We start from the raw sequence: 25,313 nt of genomic DNA on the forward strand, positions 1-25,313 counted from the left end.
GGAGGGCAAAGTGAAGGCTTTGGAAATGGCTTTGGGTTGGTGTCTTCCACACACAAAAAGAGCAGGTTTTCCTGCCCTTGAACAGCCTCACTCCTGGGTGTTCTTAAAAGGAGGATACTGTCTGGCACCTCAGCTGATGCCCTAAGCATAAACCCCTGCAGTAAATGCGCCAAGAATTTCCATCATGTTCCATGGAACTTAATTTTTCTCTTTTTAGGCTAATGGCTTAGGCTTAAGGCACAAATTTGGAAAAAAAGGAAGTCTACAAGGAATTAAAACAACAAGTCAAGTTCACAGCCCTATTATGACCTGGTTTAATCCAAGAGTAGCATTTAGTCTACCTAGAATAATAAATGGGCAGCAATGCCCTGGAACCACTCCTTTGTAAATATTATTTCTCACAACTGGTTTTTGAATAAGAATGGATCCACAGGCATATATCCACAGCCTGTAATCTCCAGCACAAACCTACCTGGAGCACAAAAGTCTGCATGGCTGATAAGGGCAGGTACCTGCTTTCACAACCAACTAGCAACAGAGGAGGGCTAAGTGCTCCTTATGCAAATTCAGAGGCATAACAAAGACAAATGCCTGATGGATAAACCTCCATTGACTGGTGGAGATGAGCCCCCAAGAAGAGGTAATCATTCTTTCCATTGTATTCCCTTAGCACTTTGTCTATCTCTGTGATTGTATGTGCAACCCAGATTTATGTAATGCTATTGCTGGTTATGAGCCTACTCATTTTGTAGCCCCAGACCATGTTATTTTTCATATAACAGACTTATGTGTGTTTTTAGCAATAGTTAGAGGGAAAAAATTCTTCTAGTGAACAGCGGGTGGTGGTTTGCTTAGGTAATAATTGGAAGGGCAGCTTTGCACAAAGAAATCAGTGACAACTTACTTCATGCTATTTTCAATTATAATTACTTGAAATAAGCATTATTTGAACTCTTACCATTTGAAGACTGGAATACTAGATGCCATGGTCTAGGCACTCGAGGACCAAGGGTCACAGCACATAGCTAAGAAAGGAAACCAGAACATTTACAAACACTTTTTTGCGAAGGGGGTGAAGCCTACGTTGGGCAAAAAGGGACTCTTTAATTACAATGCTTTTATATTGAATCCATGTTTGATAAAAAGGGTTAAGGTCTATGACTTGTTCTATAATTGGAGGCATTAATAAATGAAAAGAATTGGTAAATAGGTTACTTGCTGTGAAATCTTAAAATGTACCTGTGAGGGCTCCCTGGGTGGCGCAGCGGTTTGGCGCCTGCCTTTGGCCCAGGGCGCGATCCCGGAGACCCGGGATCGAATCCCACATCGGGCTCCCGGTGCATGGAGCCTGCTTCTCCCTCTGCCTGTGTCTCTGCCTCTCTCTCTCTCTGTGACTATCATAAATAAATAAAAAAATTAAAAAAAATGTACCTGTGAAATATATTCTTCATTTATAAATCAAAGCTACCACTTGTGCATTGTTGGCTTAGAGTAGAAACACAGAAACACAACTTGCTGTTTCTTAATGCTATAGACACTAAGGAGGCATTCCCATCTCCTTTGGGGTTTTGTAACACATGGAAAAAAACATCACACAAATTACACACTTAGTTACAAGAATACCAGAAAAATGAAATGAACAAGACATATAGGGAGAACAAAATGCTTATTTATTGTCACAGAAAATTAAAGAAGTAAGAGGTGGGATGTCAGTTGGGGAAGCATGAAATTCTGGGCAAAGAGGATCAGATTTCATATGCTAAGGAACAGAAACTGATGGTGCTTCTTAAATATTTTTCATTGTTAGATTATAAAATTTTTGAGTAATAACTGTCTTTGAGGTTTACATTTATTCACTTAAACACTATGGTACTATGGAGGATCAAAAAATAAATACAAAATAATCCTTGCTCCTCTAGGGCTCATGGTCTACTAGAGAAGAAGTGATGTTTATATAAAAAGCTGTAATAGAAGGTGGACTGTTTTAAATCCCATGGCAGAAATATAGATCAAGTTCCAGGGATTCTGATATGAAGGATTATCTCCAGCTGTAAGGTATCAAGAAAGGCTTCATAGGGGAGGTGACATTTGAGCTGGATGCTAAGGGATCAGCAGCACTTTGACACAGGGAGATGGAAAGAAGAACATTCTAGGGAAGAGAAACAGTGAGGCTAAATTGTTGGTGGCAGAAAAGAGAAACATATGTATAGAGAATAGAAAACAATCCGGTTTTTCTGGTCCATAAGTGTTCATTTAGTGGAAAAATAAGAGATAAAGTTTGAGAACATGAGTTGAGGTCAGATTCTAGAGAGTCTGTTAGGTTTAAATGAAGGCAGTTTAACTTTATTTGGCAGATAATGAGGAGCTACCGATGGTCTCTTGAGTACCTGCTGGATGCTGAACATATGTTTCCCGAGTGGAAGAGGTATCCGATGATAGGAACCGTGCTATCACTCCGCGCCCTCCGAAGCGCCTAACACAGTGTTCGCATGGAATAAGTGTTCAGTGATCTCTTTAAACCGTCTGTAGAGAAATTTATCAACAGGGAAGCCATCTGAGAAAGTTATTAAGAATGTCCGACACCTTAGAGGGAACCACCAAGGGATGGACCAGATGAGGTTGGCTGGCCCTCGGTATTCATATCCACCCCTTTTGCGCACAGGGGCTGGAAGGGTAGCAAGTGGGCTTCTCAGGCTCTCTTCTGCTAGGGTCTAAAATGCCTCCTATGGGATTTAGAAGGTGAAATGCCAGTGGACGTCATTTTTATTTCTACAGCAGTGGGAGGTTCTGGCAGAAATGAGTTTTTGCTGTGGACAGACTTCCCATCCCACTGTCTAGTGACCAGCTTCATGAATGTGGGGCAACTGTGAAATTGGCAGCAGTTCCTTGACCTCGGGGTGTTGACAGTGATTTCCTAACCTCTGGCTCACAGATACCAGGTTATATACTGGGTGACAGGAGCAGCATGCTCTTTCCATCTAGCAGGGCACCATCACATTTCCGTAGCTCTTCCAGTGATGTTGTAGCATCCAATTCCTTGTATTGAATTCCTTTCTACTCGAAATACCTAAAATGGTTTCTGTTTCCTGCAGTGACCACCAACGGGAACAGGGGACAAGGAAACTTGCAAAGCAGAGAGACATAGTCTTTCAAGGACAACTCCTTATGGGATGGAAGGAAAGAAATTCAAGTCAGAGGTCCTTTTGCACTACCAAGGGGCATCCATGTGCCTTTTTGTCTGTGTAGGCCCCTGTTCTGGGCCTTCTCTTACATCTATCCTAAAAAACACACACTTCACCTGATTACAAAAATAATGTGTATTCCTTGTCAAAAAGCTTGGGAAACATGCAAACTTAGAAAGGAGGACATAAAAATCACCTGTCATTGTACTCGAGCTACTTCTTGAATCAATACGGGTGAGATTCAGCTTTTACAAAAAATTCACTCTAGCAGTAGCTTAAGTAAAGTAGACGCATATTTCTTTCTCTCTCACATAAATAAATTCATGGGTAAGCAATCTGGGGATGGTCTGGGGGCTCCATGACCACCAGGAACCAGAGCTTTTTTCTCTTGTCCTTACTCTTTTTTTGGTACGTTCCCACTTAATTGTCCAAGCTGAATGCTCTAGCTTGCCCTCTCATATCTGCATTTCAGGCAGCAGGAAGGGAGAAGGAAGATTAAGAGCCTGCTCTTTAAGGAAACCATATGTGACATTTTGCTCGTGTTCCTTTGTTCCCAATGGTCACATCTACTTGAAGAGGAAGGTGTGAAATGTAATCTTTATTCTGTGCAGCTGTGTACTCAGCTAAAAATGGGGAGGTGGGGGGTAGGGTGGGGAGGTTCCATCTTAGGGGAGGAGGCAAAAAAGGATATGGGAGGACACTTAGCACTCCAGGTCACATCGCCATAACTATCCCCTCTCCCTCCTAAAAGCTTGCTGTTTTCCTTCTCTTTTATTCTCAGGTCCCAGCACCACCCCCATCCCATGTGATAATCTTGATCCTACTGATGTCATGTTTTTTGTCACTTTGCCCCACTTTGCCAGGATCATTTTGCTTGGAGTACTTCTCTTAGCATTAGCTACTTTACTTTTAAGATTCTTTCTCTATCAGCTTACCCCTGACCACCTGACTCCCCCCCACCCCCATCTTTATGACTCCCTGAAAATGTAACACTCACTGGGCCCCTCAGGCCAAGCTTCCATAATGCCTCTTGTAAAGTCACCTTGACCTGGCTTCTAGATCCTTGTTCAAGAAGGGCTTCAGACTGTATTGCCCTTCTCCTGACCCACCATTCTAGTTTTCTCTCTAAAAGTCCAGTAGTTCCTGAAAACAACATCTTCCTTGAAACTTCTCTGGACTAACTACAGCTCTTTTTATAGTTTGCGCAAAGCTCCAACCAATGTCCCTTATGTGCCTTACCAGGGCTATCAATTATGTTCTGTAGTGTAAACTGCATCGCTTCTGGTTTTCAGCCAGTATTCTTTCGGGGCTCTTTGTAGTTTGTGAGTTTTCTCCAACCATATTTTTCTTTTCTTTTCTTTCTTTCTTTCTTTCTTTCTTTCTTTCTTTCTTTCTTTCTTTCTTTCTTTCTTTTTTTTTTTTCTCCCACTTTCGCATTAAAACCTGCTCAGGGACTGAAGTCCTCTGACCACAGAAATATATGAAAACAGACACTTGATTCATACATTATAGTTGATGAAGTTTCTCTCTTGGCTCCCTTTAGGCTAAGCCAGTCTCAATGAACATCTTCCTGCATCTTCTGGGACTGTCATGGCTCTCAGCTGTAACACCTTGGGCTCCTCAAAGCTTGAGGCTCTGAGATGCAGTGGTAGTCACTCAACCTCAGGGCGACTCCATAGAGAAATTCCCTGCTGTGAAAGCTCCCATTGCCTCAATAAGGTGGGGATGCTTTCCCAAGGAAGTTGAGGATTCTCTTCAATATAATTCAATATTTAATCTCTATGAGCATATCAGGACAAGGGAAGGGGAGTCTTCTGGGCCTTCAGCAATTATAATAGTCTAGGTTATGTTCCTGTAAGCTGGCAAATCATAGGGGCTTTAAACCAAAAAGTTGACTTCTTGCTCATGCTACTTACCTCCTATGGGTTGGCAGGAGGAGTCTGACAAATATAGGTACTTGAAGACTCAGGCTGATGGTGAAGCTACCATCTCAAATGTTGGCGGTCCCCATTCCAAAGAGGCAAGAAAGCTCTGGAGGGTTTTGCATTGGTAATTCAATACTCCAGTCTGGAAGAGATCCTTATCACTTCCACTCTTTGGCTAGAATTAGTCACATGGTCCTATCCAACCACAAGGAGACCCAGAAATGCATTCCGCCTTGTGCTTGCTTGAAAGGGCAGAGAACTGGAAACATATAGAGAACAGCATTAATAGTATCTACAGAACCTAAGACAAGTCAAGCCAATTGTGATAATTAACATTCGTAGGTCTCTGTTTGGCCCAGACCAACTTGAGGCAATTGCGATCTGTATTTCTAAACCTCAATCCAAGGAAATAACTCTCAAGATTTTTCTCCTAATTACTCCACATCCCTCTCAAACTGTTCCTACTTTAAGGTAAAATGTTTTAAGAACCGTGGTGCAAACTCCCAGGACTGTCTCAGTTTCCTTGTTAACATCCTTGGCACTTGGGCTCTCCTTGAGCTCCCCACCCCCACCACCAAGCCCAGCTTCTCCCCTCCCTCCCTCCTCCCCTGTCACCCTGGGAGTTGCTTGCATGCATCTCTGTTTCAGTGGATGGCAGCAATACACAAGGGCACCTCACTGTTGGACAGGAACTGCCTTCTGGCTGCCAAGGACAAATGCAGACACACAAAGCAGTATCAAGCAAGACTTCACATCAAAGGGAACCCTGCCTGGGCTTGCCAAGAGCAGGGCTGCCTCTGGGCCTCTCCCTTCAGCCTTGTTAGTATTCTTAGGGCCCCAGGGGCCCATGGTGTTCCTGCGAGGCCCCTTCATTTACCCAGCACTCCTGTTCACTCTGACACCTGAAGCTCAGGCTCTCCCTGAGTCTGGCCTTGACTGCCTGAACAGAGCAGACTGCCAAGTGTTTAACAGTGTTGGGTGATTAGGAAGGAAAATTCATAGAAATATTTACCCCATAAACTCCATTTGAGTAGGAGAATAGAATACTCCACTTCTTCGGTGCAACAACACATAGGAAGTTCAGAAGTTCCTGCCTCAGGCCTCAGGGGAAAAAAAGCCCATGAAGGAAAAGCTCACCTCCTGAGGAAGCAAGGATGCTTTAGGAACAGAGGTTGGGGAACATTCAAACCAAGGCTGAAATGTAGACCGGTTGTCCTAGGCATTTAGACCTGGTGAAGAAATTGAAGATCCAGACAAACTTGGAGGTTTTTTTTTTTTTTTTTTTTTTTAAGATTTTCTTTATTTACTCATGAGAGACAGACACATAGGCAGAGGGAGAAGCAGGCTCCCCATGGAGAGCCCAATGTGGGACTGGATCCCAGGACCCCAAGATAACAACCTGAGTCAAAGGCAGAGGCTCAACCCCTGAGCCATCCAGGAGTCCCTGGAGTTCTTCTTTAAAATCAACATAATTCACATTCTGTTGCTTTAAGGAAAAGACAAAGTCTTTGTTTTAAAAGAAGAATGAGGGGAAATAATGGAGAAAGGGACAACAGTGACAGAGAAAGGGATAAAAACTTTTAGAGAACAAAAAAAATAAAAGAAAAAAAAAACTTTTAGAGAACAGTTAAGGCTTTCTGTTCTGGATGCTAAAGAACTCTTTTGGAAAGATACATTAATCGTCAAAACACAATGGAAGTTTTAAAGTCACCTATTGTGAGAGCTGGAAGAGGAACTTAAGGACTGTCTTTTCTGAATGATGTTTTTGAATTAAGAAAATCAGAGGGGGATCTCAAGAGGTTTTTTCATAATCACACGGCTGGTTAGTGGCAAAGCTGTGGTCAGAGCCGACTCGCAGGCACGGGGAAGAGAGCAGTGCTGGGCATGGCCTGTGATCAGAGTACACAGGTCTACAACTCCATCAAGTACAGTATTTTTAACTCAGTGGCTTCAACTCTTTGACTAAGATCTTCCACTGTGGCCAACCCTACCACCCTGTTCCAACAGCTTCCCAGAACAGTAGTAATTAGAGCAAGAAAAATAATGGATAGGGCCCAGAGAAAATGTCACATTTCTAGAAGTGGGAGGAGGTGGAGATAGTGCATTTACATAATTTCCAACTTTCAGAGCACTTCATGTGACCATAGGTCCACGGAGAGAGCTCGGGCATTCCACGATGGGGAAAAAAGCTGCGTCTTTTATCAACCTCCCATTGAAAGGGAGCATTTCCTTCATTACAAATGTAGGCAACAAACCACAACAGTTTTTGCAGTACTTGGACTTTGTCACTAATAGAAGGAATAAGTATTCTCATATTATATTAGTTGTGGTAGATATCTTGAAATATCTTTACTCTCATTACCACTCTGCAGTTATGGTAGTTAGATCTCCCACTAGATCTTGTGATTTAGTGTTTAATAAATATAAGCACATATATTACCATGCCACAGATTCTTGTAAATATTTTGATAACAAAATTTCAATGTAATTAGATTCCTTTATAATTATGCATTTTCTTGTATGCAGTTAAAGGTATTATTCTGAGACGGGATCTGTAGCCTCCGCCTGACTGTCAAAGGGGTAATTGGCACAAAGATTAGGAACCCCTGACATGTGAGGGGTGAACAAGTGTCAGGTTGCTGTTGGATACCCGTGACACTTGGTCTCATGTCCCCGTTCCATCACCCTGTGGGCTCGGAGTGACAGAGATGCTCACTTGTCATACTGGGCTGGAGAATTGCCAGTGTCTCCTGCCACAGACTGTGTTTGTAATTTCAGGGCACACCAGCCTTTGAAAGCTGGTATGACTGTATTATAAAATGTGACAGGAGAGAATTCATTGTGGCATTATTATTAAAATTAAGGCTGATGGGGATTTTGTGACATTTATTTTAAGAGGGTGTATTCCCATGTCCCATGGAAGTTGACTTTTCTCAGGGAACTGGCAGTCCAAGGTCTACTTACAAGGAAGCTAGTTTTTTTTTTTTTTTTTCAAAGATAGCTAAGCTGGTTTGGCACGGCAAGTAAATACTGAGAGAGAAAATGAAATTTTAAAATATCAAGGAGCCACTTTCCACCTCTCAAATATGTAAAGAATTTTAAAGATGATAATTCTCAGGATTGGTGGAGTGTAACGAAATGGGTATTTTCATAATGCTCCCACAAGACCAAGAGTTGGCATTACTTTCCGAGATGGCAGTTTGAGACCTATGTTTTAAGTGTTTGTCACCCAGTAATTTCCCTTCTAGGAATTTATCCCACGGACAGAATTATAAAGATATTCTTACAAATAATATTTTGATGGATAGCCTTGAAACAGTAAAAAATTGGAAACAACACGAATGCCAACAATATGAGGTTGGGGAAATAAACCACGCTACATCTGTAGGACAGCTATGATGTAGCAAATTAAAAAAAGAGTCATTCCAAGAATATTTAAAGATATGGAAAAATGCATAAATATAACATTAGGCTTAAAATGCAAGGCATAAAACTGGAGGGGTAAAATAACCCTTTTTTCTTTAGTTTGAAAAATATTCTTCGTATCTCTTTGCGATCTTACATATATATATGATCATATACACACACACACACACACACACACACACACACAGAACATGTACATGTTTTAAAAAACCAGCAGGAAATGTGTCAAAGTGTTAGTACTGGCAGTCTTTGGGTAGCAATATTTTGATTATTTGTATTTACTTCTTTCTACTTTTTTGTATAATCTAACATTAGCTGAAGCAGTAAGACATTGTTTCTAAAAAGATGAGCTGGTGCCACATGAGCCCTGATCCACGTTTGCAGTGCCTTCTTGTCGTCCCAGACAAAAGTTTGTTTTGCTGGTTGCTACCGAGTGTTATTTTTCTCCTAACCTTTGCTCTCTTTCTCCACCATTGGCTTCCAGATGTCTGCTTTAACCAAGTTCAGGGCTCTCGACTCCCGTCCTTCTCTCCCCTAGCTTGGACAGAAAATTCAGAAACGACACCAAGGCTGCCAGTCTGATAGAGTCTGCCCCAACACAAGTGTCAGTCAGAAACCCCTTGGCATAATGAAAAATCACACGACGGGGAATTTGAAGCTTTCGTAAACAACACTGAGGATTGAGCTTAAGATCGGTGAGACTTTGGGGAGGCATCTGTCCCTCTACCCTCTCCACCTGGGACTGCATCTGCCCTAGTGCTTTGTGAACCTCACGGCCTAGGAGGGAGAGGACAAAACAATTCTTGCAGAACCACTTCACTTTTTGGTGCTGTTTGGTTGAAAGTGATAGATTTTCAACTTCCAGGAGAAACTACATTCAGCATGTAATCTATATAAATAGGCTGGAAAAAAACCCAAAAAACAAAAACCACGTAAGACAAACATTTGCATACATATGAAACTATGCATATTTCTTTTTTAATTTTACCTGGGAAGTGAGAATTATGACGGTGGTTTTTCATATGCAAATATTTGTCTGAAGGTTCTACTGTTTGCCATGCCATTTAGAATTTTGAAAACACTAGAGCCTATATTCCACTCCTTCCTTCTTTCTTAAACTTGGATCAATTTTCTCCTGGGTGAAGTTTAAAATAATAAAAACCGAGACACCATTTGCTCAATGCCTCCTGTTGCATAGCAATCTAAACAAACAAGCCCCTTTCCTCTGTTAAGAACTTCCAATAAAACACATCACAAAGGTTGTGTTTTAAAAAGACGATTTCCAAGCCTCCTTTAAAAAAAAAAAAAAAAAAGAGGCCAAAGATTGCAGGCAAAAAAACTCAATTGGCTTTTTCAGTGAGTCACTTCACTTCTCATGCTACTGAAGGGATTTGAGAACGTTTTTTGATTGTGGTGAGGCCAGAGGGGCTGAGCTGGATACATGAATATCAAGCCAACCAAAGCAGAGAAAACACCAAGAAATCATCATCACCCTCAAGTCTTCAGGATCTTCTGTGTGCCAGGCTCTGGGTCATGTCAGTTATCTAAGCCCGTAACAAACCTTCTATGTTGGGGGTCTTCCATTTGCACCCCTAGGTCGCCTCTCGACTCTTCTCCACCCTGTCCTCTGCCCAGGAACGATGACCTATATGCACTGAACAGAGGGCTCCCTTGCCCAGGGCACTGGCAGGAGAGAGGAGGGAGGAGGGAAGACGGGGTATTTATTTTCCTGGCTACCTCCCTGCTGGTTACGGCAGGTTGGCTGTGTGGCTCCATCCAGAGTCACAGCTCCTGCCAAGCAGCCCTGTGCTTCCAGCTCCCCTCCCTGAATCCAGGAACCGCACCTCCCTCCCTGCCCCCTTGGGGCTTGCATCCCCAAGAGCTGCAGAGGTTGATTCTGTCCCTGACGGCAGAGTCCAGCCCCACTGAGACCTCTGGGAAGGGCCTCTCTGTTCATGTTTTTCAGGCACCCTTGTGTCTAGGTCATTGGTTTGCTGTTTATCTGTTTTCCCTGCCGCCACCCTCAAGGAGACCGGTGATAGTTGTGGTGAAGAGGGCTGCACTGGGCCCTCACTGACTCTCACTCTCCAGCTTATTATTCCAGCAGAGCAAACCTTTCACAGGCACCACCGAGGCACCCGGTTCACCCCCAGTGGAAAAGTGTGCAAAAACCTGCCATCTTTAGACTCTCCAGAGCCCTTGGCTTTGGTCAACCAGTTTGGGCTCTGTCTCTGAGAGATGGTGCAATTTTCTCCTTCCACAGGATTGCTCACTTGGTCAGCGGGCCTTTGCTACCCTTCCAAAATCACACTCATCCCTCAGGACCATCTTCCAACCCCACCTTTTCCAGTCAGCCTTCCTTTCCCTGACGTTCCATTTGGAAGTGAACTCTCACAGCAACGCCTTCCTGTGTGATACGTTGGGGCTCAATCAGCTGCCTCCTTGCTACACATCTTCCAGTGTCCTGGAAACATTAATTAAATTTGGAATTCTTTGTCTTTTCAAACTCATGGGCTTTGGCACCCAGGGGTTTTGGCCTGAACTGTGAGCTCTGTCAACACTGGAAACTCATACAAGTTATTCACCTAGCAGAGTCTTCCTTACTCAAAAATGAAAGGGTAATAGTAAGAGCTGCCTTCTACTATAGTGGGAGCATTATGTGTACATATATAAAACTCTTATTCCGGGGTATGGCAGTCACATATTAATTTACTTCTCTTTTTTTCCCCTTTTTCTTCCAACTAGGGCTCACAACTAGCTAAAATTCATTGAGTGCCTATGACGTGCCCTGTACTATTCTAAGCATTTTACACACATTATTTTTTTTTCACACATTAATTTATATACAGCAACCCTCTGTCCTATTATTCTCCCGACCTTACAGATGGAAAAACTGAAGTTACAAAGGGGTTAAGACCCTCGTCCAGGGCACGCCCAGGGTGTAAGATGGGAGCATTGATTCACAACTAGGTCGCAGGTTTTAGGAGGCAAAGATCTGTTTTATTGCAAATTTCTTGCTGTCTTTTCACGGGGCCTAGCACCATGTCTAATATAGAATACAGTCGGTGTTCCGTAAGTGTTGATTTCATCCCAAGAGCCAGAAGCAGTTAAGCTAGTGTCGCCATGGGTAGGGGGCTAGAAACACACTTGGTCAAAGCAGCAGCTGCTTGCACAAAGCGGGGGGTCCCGTGTGCAGCTGGGAAAGGCTGGGATGCCAGGTTCTGGCAACTGAGGAATGTGGCTGCTGCTGGAAGTCGGAGAGTGGCCAGCCAGGGGCCGGGCAACAAAGAACCTGAGTCAGGTTGGGGGGGGGGTGGGCAACACCAGGGGAAGGTCTCCCCAGTGAAGGCTGAGCTCCTCTCTCAGCAGTCCTCCCGGGCTCGGAGGAGACAGCAAATCTCCCTCCATCCTGTGGGTCATACCACTGGAGCATCTTTAAAAATACTTAGCCCCACACTGATGAGCCCTTTCCTGCTGCTTTCCTACCTGAGCCAACAGCCTCAGAGCTTTCTGGGATTTCTGTTAAAAGCTACTCAGATCCCAGGACTCGTTCTCCACCAACACAGTCGTTGCTCCCGCCAAGCATGGGACATATGGCTGAGCATGTGGGAGGGGGGGCAGATTAGCCAGGAGTGCTGGCGAGCGGCACATGCTTTCATTAGGATGGATGTGTCACAGTAAATCATCTTGTAAATGTTCCCTCCCTTCCCTCTGCATAGCGAAACATAAAGGAAGATGAATTACCCAAAGCACCATAATGCGGTTGGAATATGCCAAAGCTTGTGCCTGAGACACTTACTGACATTTCCTTAAATATCTTTTTAATATCTTGGCCAGGTCAGGCATACCAATGGCATTACAGAGCTTGCAAATCAATGCCCCAGCTGTTTTGGTTTTTTAATAAAACTGAATGTGATCTCTTTAAAATGATTGCCTTCCGCACCCCTCACCCCCCCTAGCTTTTACAGGGCTTTCAGAGAGCAGGACTGTGGGAGCCCTGAAGTCAGGAGTTGGCTCTGAAAGAGTAGTTGTTCCTTTTGGGGTGGGGTGGGGGGAGCAGAAATCAACCATTTGCTGGATCATTGTCGTCATCTGTTCCTAGTCCCCTGCCTCACAAATCCCATCTACACGATTCACAAGACCAATGTGTGGTTCGCTGCTGTCTCTAAAGAGTGAATTTACCAAAAATCTCGCTGAGAAAGATCTAAAAGGTTTCAGCTTCTAAAAATCACGTTGGTTTCTCCATCTGGGCTCGGTCCAAATGATTTATTCATAATTTTATTAGAGATCTTTTTCTAGGGCAATTCTTTGTATCAGCATAATGAGAATGGAAAGAGCCCCTACTAAGAATCCAACCATATGCATGTGACTTTTGCCCCCTGAAAAAAAATACAATATGTAAAACTGTCATCAACGGGTCACCATCTTGGCCGCTGGATAGCCTCAGTCCCCAGTTACAACAGGAATTCCTCATGCAAATAAGGACATGGTCCTGTCAAATGTGAGGCCCCAGTAGGAGGAGAAATCCAATATAAGTGCCTATAAATCAGAGTTTTATAATGATATTAGTTGACTGCTACTTATGGGAGTCATAAATGTGACACCACAATAAACAGGCAAGTTTCTTGAGGATGTATCCGAGGACTCTTTTACTGGCTTTGAGGAACTGCAGTACCTGCATCAGGAAAGTCTCCTTTGCTGTTGCAGTTTATTGCTTTTATTTGCTGTAGTTTGTACAAAATGTCTAAATGTCCTTCCTTCCAATATTTTGCCTGGGCTATATTAGTGCAAGTTTGTGTTTTCCCTGGGCCTCCAGAACCACAAGCCAAATTAAGACAAATGGGGAGTTGGAGCCTCAGCTGGGCCCCCCGAGAGGCCTCCTCCCACTGCCTTCCCCTGCGCTGACTTTTCACAAACCAGCTTCGAAGCAACTGAAATTTCCCTTTTTGAATTTTTTTTTTTTTCCCCTGACCACAGGCAAAGTCCTGTCTCCTCAGTTCTCTGAAAGTTATCCATTCCTGAATTTTACCCCTAACCACAGTGGAGGAAAGGGAATGGCTGAGGTTAGGAAATATGGAAAGAATGTTAACAATTTACCACTAAAATATACATTAAGAATATTTTCAGCAAGTATAATCTCCACGTTGAACTTCTAAATCTAGAATTCTCTTGTCATGTGACCTTCTTCGCATTGATGTGTGCCCCTTACGGCCTCAGTTGATCTCTTCCTGAATGAACCCTCTGTAGAAGGTAGAGCTGATTAAAAATAGACAAATTCAGCCTCCAAGTTTTCCTCCCTATTCAACACTTGGCTGCACCGGTTATAAACATTCAAGTGGTTAGGTTAAAAGAGTTGTCTCTTGCAGGAGCCGGAGTGTAAGTATCATCAGAGATTTTAATGGGTGTAAAAACAGAAGTGAAAATCCACACCCAAGATAGGGCCTTCCATTGAACACAGCTATTTCTGTTCATAGAAATTCAGAGTCATAAGGCCTTTTGCCTTAAGACAGTCACAAAATGTCACTGTGAGAAGGGGACTTAGAGATCCTTTCATTCATTGCCACATTTTACAGAAGACACAATGGGCACCAGTGGCTCCGTATCATTTAATCCTAATGACCCCAGAATGTGGCATCCTGGGTTTGCAGATGGCAAACGAGGCCGGGAAAGGTGAAGTAACTTGCCCAAGTTGGAAGGGTAGAGGGAGGATCGCAGGTCCCTAATTCAAACGTCAGGCTTAGACAGCCTCCAAGGACTTGCACCCTTGTGTCCCACAGCTGGCCTCCATGCCCCGCTCTGGGGCAAGGGGGTGGCTGCGAGCTGCCTGGCTGCTTTATCAAGACTCCTTCCGTGTGGCCCGTGTCCCCCTCCTGCTGTTCCCAGGTCTGCCCGGAGTGGCTGTCAGGATCCGAGATGAATCAGCCTCCGTCCCAAGGGCCAGAGCCGGTGCCTCCGCAGACATGCATGCTGGGCTGCATCTGTCTCTAATGGCATTTCCAGATTTCTGCCTCTTGGGGAGCCCCCCCTCCTTTGGCAGCTTTGCATGTCCGTGAATCTAATGTGGATAGCGTGCTCCTCAGCTGTTCCAGGCTGGCAAGAAAGCAGGGGTGTCTGTGGCCAGGTTACCTCTGAGGCCAGATGCACCATGGAGGAGAGGGCCTCAGACAGGGTTTGGGTGTCTGGGTCGGTCTTTGCAGGCCTGAGGCTACCTTGGGAATGCAACGTGTTGATGAAGACCCTGGACGTGCCCACCACTCACCTCTTTAGTTACTAAGCACTTCATATATTATTTTGTCCTAAGTGAGTTTTCCTTAGAAGTGTTTTTTCCTTCCCCCTGCCCCCTGCCCCCTTTTTTATAACAACATAGGACAGTAACTTGAAAGTCATTGTCTTGTTCAACTTTGTTTCTCTGTCAGCTTGCATAGGGCATTCGACTTTGGAGACCAACAAATGGTTATTAAATGCAAAAAAAAAAAAAAAAGAAAAGAAAAGAAAGAAAGAAAAACCTGTCTCCCTCTTCTACTGTTTGATGTGTGTAGCAGGATTTTGGTATTTCTTGGCCACCTACAACCACTCTAGAGCCCAGCAGACCCACTTTTCTTTTAGAGAATTCTCCCTCACAGTGTGAGATCTTAGTTGTAAGTTCAAGCACCCACTCCTCACTCTGGGAGCTGAGGGCGGAGGTCCCTATCTCATAGGGTGATAACGAATGTTTCATGAGTTAATTCAGAAGAGCATCTCAGTAATGATGAGCTCTTCTATTGGCATTCCTCTCCTTCATCTTGATCCGGTTGGCCTTCTCAGTTTTGTTATGATTATTAGATTACTATTCCTGTGTCCGCCAGCAGTCTGAACTTGGCCACTCAGACTCTTTTCTCCTGGCACACTGAACGCTGTGTGATCAACACAGGACAGGAGGTATGGTCGTATTTTTTTTTTTAATTGTAAAATATAACAACACTTCGGGAGAGGGTATAAAACTACAGGAAAGATTTATAAATAATTGAAAGTGAGTGCCACTGTCATGATTATTGGCCTCCTAAAGCCTCCTATGTGCCCCTCACTGATTAACATTCCTTTCCTCATTTGGGGACAACTTCATGGGTGTGTGAGCTGGGCAGTCACATGGGACTCCATGCTTAGACGTGTCTGAGGCTTGGTTTAATGTTCTGTAGTTGCCGTCTCGAAACTCTACAGTCTTTGAACAAATGATGCTGCTTTTTGCACGAGGTGCTATAAATTAGGTAGCTGATCCTATCTTTACCTCTTGAAGGAACTATTATCCTAACTTTTGTGAAGATGATTTTCTTGCTTTCCTCTGTCATTTCACCAACTATGTGAACCTCTAGAGCTCTTTCATCCCAGTGTACGCTCAGACATGCTGTCCTGCTATAAGGCCTACCGGTCCTATGATTCCTGTTTCAAAGCCCCCAGAGATGCCCTGTTTCCTTTCATTATTCTCCCAATACATTTTACGTGGTTTAGATTTGCCAGGGTAGGGACGCCTGGGTGGCTCAGTGGCTGAACTTCTGCCTTTGACTCAGGGCATGATCTCGGAGTCCTGGGATCGAGTCCCATGTCGAGCTCCCTGCATGGAACTTACTTCTATAGATTTGATATTTATTTAAAAATCCAGCTGATACTCTGCTTGACAGATTCAAGTTTCACTTTCTTCTAGAAAATAAGAAATTGTGAAAGCATTTACCCATATTTAGGAAAATATCATCTTCAGGACAGGCCATGAAGCCCAAAGTACCTGCCAAAGACACTTCACTTTTTTCATTTTTGGAAAAATTACTTCAGTTTGCTGATGGATCATTAATGTCTTGGAGAACTTGTTCTTGCAACATGTGGCTGAGATAGGACTCCAAATCTCTGGTGATATGTGCGTCTCTAGCCCCCCCACCCCCATCACTCTCAGTGATTTGTGCAGGGAAAGGCACGTGACCTAAAAAGAACCAATAATAATCTTCTCCAGGAGTGTTCTGTGTGACCTATCAGGGAAGTTGATCTCTGGTCTTTGGAGATCCTGGAAAGATAGATGCTTAGGGCTGCCAAGGTGTGGAATCTGAGGCCAACACACAAAAGATGGTGAGCAGACACCACGAAGCAGTAAAAGCTATGAGGTCCTTGGGGGTTGGTAGTTGATTGTGGCAGAGCAATTCTGGCAGAGCAATTCTGCCAGAGCAGAGCAATTCTGGCTGCCAGGCTGCTCTGAGCCTCTGGGGTTGCTGTGGTGTCTACAGGAACACTTAGGTGCTCCACGAAGCTGTCAGGATGGTTTCCTCTGCTTCCTTACTTCCTGGTATGTCCTAAAATAAGCTTCTAACACCTCTAGCCTCGGCATTGGCGCCTATAATGAGATGTGTTTACAAACCCTGGACCTGGTCATTTGACTGGAGACCCTGAAAAGAAGCCTTCTGCAGACTCCCTTTGTGTGGCCAACCCCAGTGCTTACTAACTAGAGTGGGTCTTTTTGCTCAGGGCCTGCAGCTGAGGGAGGGGAGAACAGCTCAAAGCCAGCAACGTCCTGATTCAGGGCAGCTAGCAAGAGTGGCCCACAACACAGGGCCACTGACCTGAGGAGTCCTGAATTTTCTCTTCATCTCTAGCATACTTAGGTGATTCGAACCCCTTCACCTGGGTTAAGGCTGGCCTCCCTGCTTGCAGTTTGGTTCCCTTTAACTCCACAGAGAAGCCAGAGCAGAGCTTATACAATCAATGTTAGAGTGGCTACCCATTGCTCTCAGGATATGGCCCTACATTCTTAGTATGATATTGAGATTGTTTATGATCTTGGCCCTTACTCCCCCAGCTTTGTTCCCACTACACTTTTCCCACCTCCACCCCATAGCTTATATTCTCTGCTCCAGAGCCTCTCTCTCTTCCCTAAATCAACTCTTTTGCCTTCTCATCACTTTTTGTTGTAGGCTCCACACCATGCATGAAGGAAACCAATGCAGGGCTCAAACTCACAACCTTGACATCAAGACCTGAGCTGAGATCAAGAGTGGGACATTCAACCAAAGGAGCCACCCAGGTGCCCCTGCCTTCTCTCCTTTTACACAAGTTTCCTTGCTTCTTCCCTCTGCTTTCTCCTACTCTTCTTGAAAATTTTAGCTGAAATGTCTCTTCCTCCAGATTTTCCCTGAGCCCCAAAGACTGGGGTTCATAATCATGCACTGTGTAGAGTTTTTTGTTTTAATTAGAATGACCCTTTAACTTGTCTGTCCCTAAGTAGACTGTAAGTTCTTGAGGGTGACGGGCTTACAGTTGGTGCACAAATGCATGTACAAGATTAGAAGGAACATGGAACACTTCTGTTCTTGCAGAGCCAAAGCCCAAGGTTATGGTGTGGGTAAAGGGAGATCAGAGGATTTCACTAGCAGCTGGGACAAAATGTGGGCAAGAGTCCCAACCACTGGTTTAATAAGATTACTAGAAACCATGAATTACCTGGTCAACTACCACCTGAATCAGTTTCATTTAAGGCAATCCAGAAATCCCATCCATCTTCTTTTCTTGAGTATTTTGACTGGCAGAGACTAATTGCCCTTCCCAGCCAGTTGATACTTAAATGACAAATTGCTTATTTCATCATTTCTAATAAAAGCCAAAGACAAGCAAAAACAAAACAAGACAAAACAAAACAAAACAAAACGTAACAAAAATCACAAACTAGGATGCCTAGTGAGCTATCTAGAATCCTGGCTTGGGAGCCCATTATTGAAATTGGCTGGTAGAAGGATGAAGTGCAAATGCTTAAGCAGATTCCTTCTATTTTAGCAGAATTTAAAGAAAGAAGAAAACCACCTCTCGTCTGGCCAAAATGGGAAGAGTTGATATGTGGATGACAGTATATTTTGATCACAAAGGAATGATGGTTTGATTTTGCCTTTTAAAAGATTTGGGGCACCTGTGTAGCTCAGTCAGGTGACTGACTCCTCATCAGCTCCGATCATGATCTCAGACCTCAGGATCATGAGATTGAGCCCCGTGTTGGGCCCCGAGCTCAGTGCAGCCCCTCTCTCATTTGTGCGCATAAATAAATAAATAAATAAATAAATAAATAAATAAATTTTTAAAAGGAAATTTATTTAAGATGTATTTATTTATTCATGAGAGAGGGGGGCAGAGACACAGGCAGAGGGAGAAGCAGGCTCCCCAGAGGGAGACTGATACGGGACTCGAGCCAGGACCCCAGATCACGCCTCGAGCCAAGGGCAGATGCCCAACTGCTAAGCCACCCAGGCCTTTCTTTGGAAGGCCCTGATATAAGCAAGCAGATGCTGGAAGGCAACATCTTGTGGTTGAGAGAGCACTAAATGGACAATAAGATCCTGATTAAGTCACCTGACTTCTCAGAGCCCCAGTTTCTTTATCTGTAAAATGGGAATAATGAGGACAACCGAGCTTTCCTGTCTGCTGAGAGAAGTCTCAGGAGAGAGTGTTTTAAAAACTTAAGAACTGCTTCATAAAAGCCAGAGCCCTCTGTAAATGCACAGCAGCTTTAACTGCCTATCACGGCCAACATGAGAAACAAAGCCAAGAAACTGAGTCAGTAAGCATTAGATTTGGAAAAGTGTTTCAGAACAAAAGTCATGACATCATACTTCATGGGGAAGCAAAGAAATCACATGTTGTTTGTTCAAATTAATTGTGCTATATGATTTTGGGGCATCCCAGGCAGTTTTATACAATATCATGTTGTGTTTAATGCTCTTTGTTCATCAATTTAAATCAATTAGTTGCGGCAAGAGTCACAGGAACTGAGGCTCCTCTTTCTGTTCTGAGGCTCCTCTTTCTGTTCAGCACAGAGAGGGGACACCAAAGGAATGTTCAAGAATGTATTTTTGTCTGGGTCTCAAGTAGAGATGGCCATTGGTACCAGTTAGGGCTGGACTGAGGATAATCACAGGACATGCACAGAGCTACACCCCTTCGCCATAGCAGACATCAGCATTCAAACACAGCATCTTTCCCTCCTTAAGCCTAGAGATGGCCTCAGAACCCTTCCTCAGTGGGAACTTGATCAGATCAGGGTGAAATCCATCCGTCGTGCCTGCTCTAGATCAGAAGCACAACTCTTCATAATCAAAGTGCGAAACAGGTATTAGGTGATGCCCAAATTCCATATTGAGAAAATTAAAGCAACAACTTACGGGTTTGTGACTTATTCTTTCATTTTCAGACCACTTATTGGTTGCACTTAATTCTAGGGAAAGCAAACAAGTTCGCAGGGTTCAACCAAAATGCCTGGGTTGTGATTCCACAGAAGTTCCCCTCCCTTCATCCAGCCATACAGGATATTTGATCCTTCTAGTGCCATTAGCTGTTGGCTTCAAACAACTGTGAAGAAGAGGAGGAAACCTGACACTTGAGCTGGATAATGTTTATACAGATGCAGCTTCTTCCTTGGCATATTTGGTTAGGAAGAGCTCAATGAGCTAGAGGCTGAATCTCAGGAATGTGTAAATAAAGTGACATTGACACAGACCTTTAGGAACACTTACAAGCCCCATTCTAACCCCACTTAGAGCAGAAGTTCTTAATCTTTATTGGGCATGAACCCCTTTGGCAGTCTGGTGAAGTTAATGGACCCATCTCAGAATATGGATCTTTAAATAAAACTTCTAAAAGAAAATACATTGGGTTATAAAGAAATCTGATTATATTGAAATACAGTTATTGGGATATTCTTTTAAATCTGTGAAATAATAGGGGTGTCTGGGTGGCTCAGTGGTTGAGAGTCTGCCTTTGGCTCAGGTTGTGATCCTGGGGTCCTGGGATGGAGTCCAACATCAGTCTCCCCAAAGGGAGCCTGCTTCTCCCTCTGCCTAGGTCTCTGCCTATGTTTCTGTATCTCTCGTGAATAAATCTTTTTAAAAAAAATCTCATATAATAACATATATGCTTCTTTATTAAACATGAAATAACTAGGTCTTACTGCAGGTTGAATAACTACCATAATTCTGGAGTAGAGATGAGGGCAAATATTTTGAGATATCTGGGACAAGTGTCATGGTCTATAAAATTATCTGTGATTTCTACTGGTGACTAAATCACAGGTACTGACTGATAATACTACGTGGTTTGGGACCACATTTAAAGGAGAAAAGTTATCATATTTCAGAAAGAGTTTACTACAAATAAAGATGGATTTTTGTTCCTCACATCCAACTAATTCACGAGCCCTCTGAATTGTGTCCTAGGATCCCAGTGACAAACCTCCCACTTAGGCAAGTTTGGCCTTGGGGATCTCAGGGCCTGGGAGGGGCAGCAGTCTTTACCTCTAGTACTTCACTTAGAGAATCCTTCATGCAAAAGGAAACAGTTCTATGCGGATTGATTTGCTTTGGTGTGTGACTGCCAGGCTCTTCTCAAAAAGAGAATCTTCTGGACTTCCAGAGCTTTGCCCCAACCCCACAAGGGTCACACACAGCTTAAACACATTCTCTGGCATAGAAACTGTGTGGGTGTGCGGAAGTGGGGGCTTAAGCAGGTTAAGTGACCTGACCTCCAGAACGAAACAATGAGCAAAGCCCTCAAACCCTGCAGCCTCTGAGTTCCAGAGGCAGGATAAAGTTCTGTGACTTATGGTCATTTTCTATCCCTGGCAGGTTGAGACCCTAAAGACGTAGATGACCCTCTAAGCCCACGTGGTGTTGGTGCAAAGTGCTCTAACGGTAGATCATTGAAGCATTGTAGTGCTAGATACTTCTGTTTTGTGATTGGTTTTATACTAGATCCAGTGAAATCATGGATGTATGGGTGAGCTGGGGAACTGGGGAAGAGAAGACAGTTTAGAAAATATTACCTCTTGGTACAATAGCCTCTGACACAGTTATAATTTAAATTCATGTTAGAATTTAGATGATATTCCTTTTTTAAAAAAAGATTTTATTTATTCATGAGAGAAACACACAGAGGAGAGAGAGAGAGGCAGAGACAAAGGCAGAGAGAGAAGCAGGCTCCCCACGGGGAGCCTGATGTGGGACTTGATCCCAGGACCCTCGGATCAGGCCCTGAGCTAAAGGCAGCTGCTCAACCACTGAGCCACCCCGGCGTTCCTAGATGACAGTCTTTATGTCAGCATTAAAGTTGATTAACAATTTATTTTTATTGCAATATCACCTTTTTAATTTATCCATAGGTGACCACAAAGAGGCTCACTTGAATTAAATAATTAAGTAATTCATAAAATAATTAATAAAAATAACTCCCGAGAGTAAATCAAATAAACCATCTTTTTCCAACAATAGGGAAGCCCGCCAACAAGTCCAGTACGCCTAATATACCACTTTACTATGACTCTCTATGTGGGTATTATTCCTGAGGCCAGTTGCAGAGAGGATTTTCTGGGGCACCTCACTTTCTCCTGGACTTACGCAATTGCGAGGAGTGAAGGGAATGAGCAAAGACCACTCTCTAGGACTTCTTGGAAGATCTTTGTCTTTTGATTCAGTTGCTTTTTATCCCACTGGAAAAAAAAAATTACCCAAGTAATACATGCTCATGTAAAAATGTAAATAACGCACGAGTGAATTAAACAAAAGTTAGTCCCTTTTCCTTTGTCATCCTCCAACCTCTCAGCTTCTGGGGAGGAGGGTGTTTCTTTCTAGAACGTTTTTCTATGGGTTTGTATATGTGTAGGTACATAAATACACAGAAAATCCACAAATGCAAATAAAATACATACCACTTTACATAAAGGGCACATGTTATAATTATATGCATTTTTCTTTTACTTGCTTTTTAAATTAACAGTGTTTGTCAGATATCCGTGTTTGCACGAGTAGATCTATCTTATCCTTTGTAATGACTGCAGACTGCCCATAGATAGCTTGGTGCACCATATTTGAACTATTTCTCTACACGTGGACATTCATGTCGTTTGCAGGTTGGGTTTCTGTTGGTTTTCTTACTAGTGGGAACCGTACTCCAACATTATCCTACCTCCTTTAAGCCACTAAAAACCATCCTTCAGTGTGTCCTTGCTCTCTCTCTCTGCAGGAATCAGAGCCGGGTGGGAAGCAAAAGCAGAGGATGCAATCATTTTTCTTCCCCGTTGATTTCTTCCCTTCCAGCTACCACCTGACTTCCATGCAATGAGCACAAGGAGAGCTCCCCCTGCTGGGAATGCCCTTCCCTTCCTCCCTCTCACCTGGGTGACTGTTCTCACCCCGCAGCCTGACCTCACATTTATCTTCCCAGGCCCTGCCCCACCCCCGTTGTAAGTCAAGGGCCCCCCCTCCCAGCACCCATGGCTCTTTCTGCATCCCAGATCATTGTAGCGTCACCTGCCTTACACCGGGCCCGTGGGGAGAGGGAAGGGACCCCACTGTGTTCACCATGTGTCCCCAGCTTCTAGTACCTCGAGCATGTTGCCCCTTGACACACTGGTGACCCCAGGGAAGGGCCTCCAGGTGCTCGCAGCTCCTCCCACCATGTACACTTGGTCGCGTTACTTTTAAATCTGTGTCGAAGCCAATAACACTAGATTATGAATCATTTGGATAGCATCGGAGATGGAACAAGGTGTACAGCCTAAGAATAGTGTCGCAGAAAGTTAAAATAACACACATGTCGCCGGCTTGGGCCAGTCCCTGGCCTGGCCTTCCCCACACTCCTCACAGCCACGGGGATCACTCTGATCTTGGCAGCAGGCTCCAACAGACTGAAAAAGAGCAATACCTGTTCTGCAGTTTCTATTTTTAACTTCTATTAGCATTTTTTCCCGGGGCCCGGCCTGCTATCAGGCAGGTGGCTCTGATAGAACCGGTTGGGTCATTCTCTTTCCAGTTGCAGCCCTGCCCAAGCTGCCGGGGTCCGAAGGGCTTCCCCACACCACGTTCCTAACTATGTAAGGCAGAGGAGGACCGTGTGAGACCCTGGGGTGCCCAGGTGGCTCAGTGGTTGGGTGTCTGCCTTCAGCTCAGCTCGTGATCCCGGGGTCCTGGGATCGAGTCCCTCATCAGGGAGCCAGCCTGCTTCTCCCTCTGCCTCTCTCTGTCTCTCATGAATAAATAAACAAAAGCTTTTTTTTTTTTTTTTTTAAAGTATAAGCTCCTTGCCCCCGCTGTGAGCCTGCTGGGCCCAGAGGGGCCTGCATGTCTCCAGCCTGCTTGACCCGGGAGGGCAGAGCAGGCAAAGAGCGGAGGCAGAGAGCACGGACGGGCTGGAGAGGGAGTCCATCTGAGCCACCAAGTGGGTCAGACCCCAGAGCTGAGGCTGGCATTTTGAGTTCTAAAACCCTAGGCTGTGTGGTGAGTAGGAGAGCCAGAGTGGTGTGGGGTGGAGGCCGGGAGGACAGCATCCCACGTGAAACAGCGCAGGCCAGCACCACCCTTCTACCCCATTGCAGCTCCCTAACTCCACCCACATAGGAGTTCTGGGGTGACTGGCGACTGGCCACGATTTCCCACTGTGGCTTACACAGCTGGCCAGGAGTAAACCCTGTTATCAGGACGGTGGCCCCAACAGTGGGGGAGGAGGAGGAGGCGTGAGCCGAGGAGGTGGTGGAAGGAGCCGTGTGGCCTGCATCTTCCTTCTCTCCTTCCTTCAACAGAGAAGCAAACTGGTGCCCAGAAGCAGGTCAGGCCCCAGGCACTCGGCTGGTAAACCAGTGAGAAACCTCCACGCTAGTCTCTGCTCTTTCCTATGTCCCACATTTTTGTGAAGGTAGAACGGGCACCTGCCCCCCTTCTGGGATACCCTACGTCTAGGGGACGGATGTACTGCGGCTAACACGCCTCCGGCACCGCACTCGCCAATGCCTCGTGTTACAGGAGTTTTACTCTTTGACCTCCAGCTGGGTTCTCCAAGGGCAAATGTCCCCGGGAGAAGCAACAGAATCTCATTTAATTTTATTAAATCTCTTCTGTGAAGCAGATTGAGCTAAGTGAGTTGTAGACTAAATAAAGCCCCGGGGGGAGAGATGAGAGTGTGTGTTCCAACGCTCCAGAGGGAATACAGATGCCCAAGGGAAGAGATGCTTCTAGACTCACATTTTGCCCAGAGACTGGTCTGACATCGGGGACTCTCCCCCTGGGAGAGTGTGATGGTCACTCTGGCCACGGAGCGTAATACGGAGTCACCATAGTTGGTGTCTTGGGCTGGCCCCACCTGCGACTGTCAACTCCCGCTGACCCAGATGCTTCCTGGCAGCCCACGGGAAGGGGAGTCCTTGCTGATCAGCACACTCGTCCTCTGAAGTGGAAGATGGCCAAGGAGATGGGTCAGCAGCTCTGCTTGATGGCAGAAGGTCGGGGAGTCGCCTTTGAGCAAGGTGTATGTCGAGCCCGTAGCTCATTTCTGGGCTCCTGAAGTCACCTGCCCGTTCTCAGGCAGCCAAGGAGGAGCCCCTTCTCCTCCCTCACAGGTGGACATACAAGGTCATTGCTTTGCTCCAAAAGCAGGGGCGCCTCCAAACCCTGACAACTGCCCCCATTCTGGTGTCTCTACAGTTAACAGTTATTTTAGGTTCCTTCTAAGCTTTGTCAAGTCTCCATGTTTCTCCTTAAGTTAGGGAAGCCCAGGATGGACAATAAGGAATATGGTTCTATTGCTGCTGGGCATGCTGGGAGGATTGTTTAGAGAGTCTGGCCCCCTCTTTTTTCTTCGAGTCCCTTGTGAGGATGAATAAAAGAGTAATGTATCCAAAGCTCTCTGAGCTCCTTGGGGAGAGGGATTATGAATGCCCAGATTCTGTGGTTATCCAGGGCATTTAATAATATACTAACAGCTAGACTTTCCCCTCCTTGACAGAATTTGATTACAT

At 44.7% G+C, this 25,313-nt stretch overlaps 1 long non-coding RNA gene across 1 annotated transcript in view; it reads left to right on the forward strand.

The window, feature by feature from the left end:
- Positions 1-467: 467 nt before the first annotated feature.
- Positions 468-25,313, forward strand: part of LOC144293715 (uncharacterized) — a 41,299-nt gene continuing 16,453 nt past the window's right edge. Inside the window, exon 1 of the long non-coding RNA XR_013360949.1 lies at positions 468-640. This is a non-coding gene — a long non-coding RNA (uncharacterized LOC144293715). The remainder of the gene's footprint in view (positions 641-25,313) is intronic.

This window comes from Canis aureus, chromosome 22 (assembly GCF_053574225.1).
Source record: "Canis aureus isolate CA01 chromosome 22, VMU_Caureus_v.1.0, whole genome shotgun sequence".
Lineage (NCBI taxonomy): Eukaryota > Metazoa > Chordata > Mammalia > Carnivora > Canidae > Canis > Canis aureus.